This window comes from Scaptodrosophila lebanonensis, unplaced genomic scaffold (genome assembly GCF_003285725.1).
Source record: "Scaptodrosophila lebanonensis strain 11010-0011.00,11010-0021.00 unplaced genomic scaffold, SlebRS2 tig00000061-arrow-pilon, whole genome shotgun sequence".
In the NCBI taxonomy this organism is placed as follows: domain Eukaryota; kingdom Metazoa; phylum Arthropoda; class Insecta; order Diptera; family Drosophilidae; genus Scaptodrosophila; species Scaptodrosophila lebanonensis.
The window spans coordinates 1436051-1444157 of NW_022060554.1; positions in this window are offsets into that span (position 1 = coordinate 1436051).

Here is an 8107-nt window from a genome sequence, read left to right on the forward strand (position 1 = left end):
TCTTCGCATGTGCTAACTCCATCCAGATGCCTGGATGAATTTAAAAATGTCCCTCGGCTTCCTTATGGACAGTGCAGATAAGTTTGGGAGGAAACATGACCCTAGAAAGCGATATCTTGTCCTTAATAGGGCTGGGCAGTCGCAGAAGAGGTGAGTTACAGTTTCCTCCTCTTCTACGTCTTTGCAACTTCTGCAGAAGTCGTTATGGTAGAGCCCTAGTCTGGCGGCATGGGTGCCAACCAACCAGTGCCCAGTGATGGCTCTTATTACGATTGAGCATTGATTTCTGCTGAGTTTGCAGAGTTCTAAAGAGCGCTTTTTGTTACGAGAGGGCCACGTCAAACGCGTAATTTTGTGGGAATCTGTTTCGTTGGTCCACATTTGATTTGCTATCAATTCAAAGTGGTTACTAACTGAGAGTTTGCAGCTGGCCATCGGTATACCGACACTTTCCTTGTCTGGAAGGAGAGAGGTAGTGGTACCGTGTCTTGCCAGCTCGTCTGCTATACAATTTCCCTCAATGTCCGCCTACGCGGTTGTCTAGCTTAGAACCGTCTGTATATATTCTGATTGAGTTTGTGGGGCCTGGAGGGCCGGAATTCCATTCTTCCCTAGAGAGAATGATGGTATGAAAGGGAGTGTGGAGATACTCCTTGGGGGTGCAGTAGTCAGTGACTGAGGGGATGGTGTCGCTTCCTCTCAGGATTTTGGCATGACCAAAACATTCTTCTGACCACTGGTTGGTTTCTCTCATGCGAAGCGCCGCCAACGTAGCGTTCATTTTTCCCATGAGATGGATTGGGAGTATTCCCAGAATCGCGTCTAGCGCGTCGTTTGGAGTGGTGCGTAGTGCACCCGAAATCGTTAGTTCAGCCTGTCGTTGAACTTTCTTTAGTCTCTGAAGAGACGAGTTTTTTGTTAGTGATGGCCACCATATAGAGACCCCATATAAGAGTATGGGTCTGGTTATTGCAGTATATAGCCAGTGGACCACGTAGGGGGCCATGCCCCATTTGAGTCCAATGTATTTCCTGCAGGTATAGAGTGCGATTGTGGCTTTCCTCACCCTATCCTCAATGTTCAGGCTCCAGTCCAGCTTCCTATCCAGTAGCAGACCTAGATATTTGGCTGAGCTGCTGAAGGATAACGGTACCCCATTAAGTAATGGGGGACGAAGAGGCGGAATTTTATATTTCCGCGTGAATAGCACCAGCTCTGTTTTGCAGAGGTTTACACTCAGGCCACTTGAAATGGCCCAAGTTGATAATGTGCTTAAGGCATCGGTCATGCGTTCGCACAGAGTTTGGGGGAATTTACCCGAGAAGGAGATAGTCACATCATCTGCGTAGGCCACAGCTCGCCATCCCCCTATACCCTCCAAGGATCATAGAAGTGTGTTTACCGCTACGTTGCATAGGAAGGGTGAAAGAACGCCGCCCTGAAGTGTTCCGCAGCGTACGAATCTGGAAATCGTGGACGACCCCAGCGTTGCCTTGATGGACCGCTTGGTTAGAAGCTGTCTTATCAGTTCAACGATGGAGCTGTCCACTCCCAGGTCTATAAGTGAGTTGATAATAGCGTCAGGGGACACATTGTTGAAAGCGCCTTCTATGTCTAGGAAGGCGGTGAGGGTGTAGTGTTTGGTACTGAGAGATTTCTCAATACTCGAAGTAACAGCGTGAAGTGCCGTTTCTGTCGATCTGCCTTTGCAATAGGCATGTTGAGAGCGTGAGAGCTCAGAGAGCGGGATTTTGCTTCTTAAATAGAGACCTAATAGTCTCTCAAACGTTTTTAGTAGAAAGAACGAGAGATTAATAGGTCGGAAGTCCTTCGGGTTAATATGCGAGGCTTTACCCGCTTTGGGTATGAAGACCACTTTTGATCTAAGCAACGTTTCTGGGATATTTCCTGTTAAGAAAATCTTATTAAAGATATCTGTCAGCCATCTGATGGCAGTATCTCCTGCGTGCAGTAGCTGCGCCGGGATAATATTATCCGGCCCTGCTGATTTGTAGGGCTTGAAGCTTTTTATCGCCCATCTGATATTATTTTCTGATAATAAGTCAGGGAGCGTTTGAGATAGACCAGCGCTTGTCGCGTCATTGGTTGGTTTAGTGCTTGTGGAGCTGGGGAAGTGGGTGCATAGAAGCAGACCAAGTGCCTCTTCGCTTGAAGTCGTCCATGACTTATCTGGCTTCTGCCAAGCGTTGAGGGAGTTCTAGAGAGCACCTTTCGTAGCCTTGCGGCATCGGTAGTGCTTTCGATCTCAGAGCAGAAGTTCTGCCAAGAAGATCTTTTGGCCTGCCTGAGTACTTTCTTGTACTCTGACAGACCTTGTTTGTATGCACACCAGTGTTGCTCCTATCCTTGGGATCTGGCTGCATTAAAGAGTGTCCTGGCCTTTTTTCTTGACTCACTGACTTGTGGAGTCCACCAGGTGGGTTTGAGTTTACCCCTTGGTTTCCCAATGGGGCATGACTTTTGTAGCGCGATATCGCATGCTGCAGTGAACTTTTTTATTAGAGTCGAGGTGAACTCGACTGTGTTAGGACCCTGAGATGGATAGTCTGATAATAAATTACGAATAAGATTTGAGTACGCGGACCAATTTGTACGTCTAGGGTTTCTAGTCGCAACTGATCGCTCATTCTTTAGAGATACTTCGAATTGAATGTATCTATGGTCAGAAAAGGAGTGTTCCGATAGAATTCTCCACTTGGAAATTCGGTTGTAGAGCGTATTTGACGCCAGTGTGAGGTCAAGAACCTGGCTTCGATTCTTTATTACGAAAGTGGGATCTGATCCCACGTTACATAAGAGTATGCTAGTAGATAGGATGAAGTTGAAAAGTGACTCACCCCGTATATTTGTGTCAGTGCTTCCCCACTGAGTGTGATGAGCGTTGGCATCGCATCACATCAATCCAGAAACTTTACCTCTACAGATCCAAGGTTCCTGGATGAGGACTACATCGACTTCGTCCTGGCTTAGACGAAGTTGTAGAGCAGCAGATGCTTTGCTGCTTTGCAGTGGTGGATATTAATTTGTAGAAACCTCAGAGGCATCTACATCTATCTCCACCACTGTCTTGTCGGCGTCGTCATCGTCAAGGATGGAATCTTCATCCGCTTGGCCGAGCGTGGCTAGCCCTCGTACAAGCTCTGATGTCGCGGAGGAATACCCCTCAAGGATATCCTCTTCGTCAGTCATCGTTTCCGTCTCTGAAACGACTGGTTCCGCATCGCTAAGCTCAGCTTCTTGCGTGGTTGTCTTGCCACGTGCTGCGTCGGACCGGTAGATCCGTATGGCTACTGACTTAAAGCCATACCGATCCTTGTCAGTTCATCAGCAGATTCCTGGTTTATTGTGAGGACGACCTGGCGTGTGGTTCCTTCTGCCTCCTCTACCTTGGCCACATTCCAGTCGTCCGTTTTTAACTGTGGATTGCATATCTGAAAAACCTTCAGGATTTCCTCAGGTTTTTCAGGTTTAGCCGACACCCTGACCCTGGCTCGCGGTCTATTGGGTACGTCGCACCAATCCACTGCAACTAGCTTGGCACCTGGGTACACCTCACCAAGTGCAGCAATTGACTTTTTGTAAGCTTGAGCCGACCGTTTATCGTAAAAAGCGATGGCCTTTATCCTGCCTTGATGCCAGCCTGCATCGTCGCAGATCGGTGGGGGTCCACCGTTTGTGGCCAAGTCCATCAAAAAGCGGCCTTGAAGCTCATTTTCAACCGCTGGCCATCTGTGCCTTGGCATCAGACCCTCCTTGTTGCCCATGTCTAGGACGCCAATGAGGATCTTATCCTTCGCCACTTCTGCGAAGGTTCGATGCATGAGCTGTGGTTGCGTTCGTTTGGCTGGCTGTGGCGGCGTCTCTTCTGCCGACCTCTGCCTTTTCGGGGCATTCCTATGTCGTTTTATCGGAATTGCTGGCTTGAATTTCGGTAAAATTCCTTTGGTCCACTCTACCATCCTTCGAACGTCTGGCGACGTCTCCGGAGTGGTATGGTGCTTCTGCAGTATGGCTGCTGCGCGTTTCTTGTCTTGAAACTTTGTTTAGATTTTTGGTGGCATCATCGCCGAAGTGCCTGGCTCTACGGGTTTGCCAGCCACCTCCACTTCGCTTGCTGGCGTGGCAGCTTGGCTTAGCTGCTTTGCCTTCGAAGTGGAGGGGGTCTGACTATCCGCAGATTCTGAGACAACCGATTGGCATGTCGGATTGTCTCCACTTGCACTGACAGCGATGGGATGAGAGCTGGAGGCTCCCATCCTGTTGACGGTCAGGTCTATGACCGATTGTAAAGAGGAATTTGTTGTCCCGTCCGGCTTATGGCGAGTTCCGGTCTCAATTTTTGTTTTATTGTTTTTATTTTTAAAAGTTTTCATTGTTTTTGTTCCCACGAGTAGGCGGGAAGGGGTCACCCGTGGCATAGCCCGTGTACCACGGGAAGCCTGGTTTAAAACTGGAGGTCGGCAGGTACCCAGAGTTCGCATAGTAGAGACTGAGCACCCCCTCAGCCACGCATCCATCGGCCTAAGCTGTTCCGCCTTGGATTGGGGAAAATTTTATAGAGTTTTCAGCTCTCGCCCGACTACCATTCGTCAGCACCACTTGGCAGAGACATGACCTTGCCAAGGGCCTGCTTCCAGCCGCCCTCGCGAGGAGAGTATAGTCGCACTACCAGTGGTGTATCACAATTACGGCGCGTACCCCTGGCTTGGAGGTTACACGGAATCCCCTTGTGATACCCATTGGCTGACGGCCCTTATTAGTGTTAGGAGATTTTAATTTTTGCCTACGGTCTCTGTCAGGGTGCAGTAGGAGCATATTTGATTTTTTAGGTAGTCATAGTTTTCAATTTTTGTTAGATTTGAACACGTCTACGACCAATAGTGATACACATATTGATTGGGCGTGTTCAAATATTTCAAATCACATGGCCACGGCGCGCACTTATGAAAAGGCTTATAGCCATCATAGTGGAATTTTAGTTAGTTTGCAGGAGTATTAGGATTTGTATACTTTAATTATTTATTACTTATTTAAATATATTTTATTTATTAAATTTATTTTATCTTTTCCTTTTTAATTTGTTTTTTTTTTTTAATGTATTAAGTATTTACTAATAACATACTTTTATTTTTAGTTTTGGGAAACATAGGAGTTGTATTTGCACAACTTCAGTTGAATCGTAGGTATGCAAAAAAATTAATTTTTGCTAAAGGACCCCATTGTTCCCTGGGTACCGATTAAATTCTTTAAGAGGCGACACTAACATAATCATATATTTATACAAATTTATATAATGTACTAACCTACGAAAAATCTTGCCTCGAAAACATTATTTATACATGTATGTACAGAGTATTTCAAAGTCGGTGGGCGTCCGACTTTAGCTTTTCCACTTGTTTGAAATTGGTCTTGGAGCTTAAATTACTTGTAGTGGGGTTTTAATATTTATTCACTTTTTCAAATGAAGTTTGTGCTATAAATTTTGTCCGATCGATTTTAAATTTGGGTAATGTAATTTACGTTACTAAATCTACAACTTTGCATTCAAGGATTTTAAAAATATAGAAAAACGGGTTTCGCTTTACAAATGCAGACAGAACAAACAACATAAAATGCATATCAAACAGTTGGGGACAACTTAGCATACATACACACAAGCAGCTGTTCGTGTAGTTGCGTGCAAACGATTGAAATAGCCAAAGAAAAATGTGAGACACTAATATGTGAATGTATGTACACATGTCAAGAAATATTAATTGAAAAGATTTAACATTTTCAAAAGTAATTTTTTTTGTTCAGTACATTTGGCATTATTTATTTATTATTTAAACGCATCGCATTTTTGGACCCCTGTTAAGGCAGTTTAGCAGATATACATAAGTCGAAATATTGCCATAGTTCTAAGTCTGCCTTATGCACCTATAACATGAGCATAAAATGTTAAGTGGTCTGCGCACAGTTCTCTCACGCTGTTTTTGTTCTCGCGTTCTCACGGGCTAACATAGCATTCACACCAAATTTGAAGTTAGTCTTAAGCTAGATTTAATTACATTGTAATAAAAACACTTGTTAAATTGAAGAGCTACCGCGCAGTTTTTCCTTTCGTTCGACACATACGCGTTCAAATAAGTTCAGTTGTTCCATTTGGGAACAATCCAAGTGAAGTGTAGCAAATCATAGCAGCCAGTCTGTCAACAAATCTCCACTGGATCGATTCGCTTTTGCCCACCGGCAATTTCCCTTGTTCCTGTTGAACAATTGATGTGTTCTGGAGGAACATTTTGGCGTCCCCGGGTGGACTGGAGTTTTGTGCTATATTTAGATCTGCCTATTCTGGACTACCTGGTCATATTCTGGACAACTACTCTTGTACATCGGCAAGTAGCGTTAGTCATGCAGTGTCACCACCTACAGGGAAGTTTCTCACAAGTGTGGAATAAATAGTGGCCAACTCGTTCGCTTGTGCATATGTACATATCCATATAGTGCATAAAAAATAATTAGCACGCGAAATATATACTATATGTATAGTTTGCCTTTGCATTTGATCTTTGTAGCGATTTCGGCAGTCAGTGGCTGGTTATTTCGTTGCTAGCGGCAGTTGCTGTTGTTGTAATCGCTCTCTCTTTGCACATTGCAGCAGTCTTCGCACATATTGTTGTTGCGCCCACTGCTATCGTGCAGTGCAGACGTCGCTGTTAATTTTATGAGACAGCTGTTCGGCTTGATGTTAGCATAATCAGTGCACTGTTAATAACATTACAGTTGTGCGTGTTTTTTCTAAATAACTTGCGCCAGCTGCATATTTGGTTTCGGCTGTAGGTTGTTTACATACGCATTCGCTTTCTTCACAGCTGATAGATAATTTGTCGGTTATCTATTTATACGCACTAGCATATGCACTTATAGCTTCGCATTGCTATTACTGTGTACAAATTTATAAATACATATAAAATAAAGGGGCATATTTTGACATATTATCAGTAAAATGCCTGGAAAATGCAGCAAGCATAGCCAAAACAAGTCAACTGATGATTTCGAAACAGCAAAGCTCGAATCATTGTTGCATTCGCAATCCAATGTAGTAAAAGATATACAGCGCATAAAAGATGCGCTTCATAAAGGTCCTGGCATTATCGAGCCGAAATGGAGTGTCGGCTACGAATTTTAATATGCTATGTTGATAAAGCGTTTAATGTGCAAGAGGAATTACAAGTAGATCAAATAGATCCTGGTTTAGTGTCTAGGGCAGATTTAGAAACGTTGTGTATCACAACAGAGACGCTGCTACTGAGTAAAGGTAGTCGGCCTACAACTCAAAGGGAAAGCCTGTCTAATTCCACAATTTTTGGATCAGGCTCGCATAGCAAGCAGCTGCCCTCCATGAAGCTTCCGCAGTTTACTGGAAGCTATTCGGAGTCTTTCGAACATTGAAAAGTTCAACCATTTGTTGTCCTGCTTAGAAAAAGAAGCGCTAGGCACAGTAAAGGCCTATCAAGTCACCGATGCTAACTATCCAAAGGCACTGGCGGCACTAGAGCGGGTGTATGACAACAGTTTCCTGATAGTTTTCGACAGCATCGCAAAGCTTGTTCATTTGCCAAAAATGCAAGGAGCCTCAGCTTCATCTTTGCGCTCCTTAATTGACAATGTTCGGGCTAGCAACGAAAAACAAATTTCAAATGTCATGCTCATTCATTTGACAATGAGCAAAGTGGATCCTACCACACGGTCGAAATGGGAAGAGGGCCTTAATTACGATCAGCTTCCATCATGGGAAGACTGAGAGGCTGCTCTCAATAAGCGATACCAGCATTTGTCAGCTAAGGAGTCGCCGACTGGGCGGCCGAAATCTGCAAAGCAGTTGCAGTTGCGCAGCCAAGCCAAGCTCCTAGACCGCACTGTCCGTTCTGCAAATCGTATGACCACTTCATTCATGCGTGTTCCTCATTCGCTGCAGTGTCCCGTGACGAGCGCTTTAGGTTCGATAAAAGGTGCCCATTATGCATAAACTGCTTACGCAAGGGCCATAGTACAAAGGATTGCAAGTCTGCATAAATATGCCCCAGGCAAGCCAGTTCAGCAG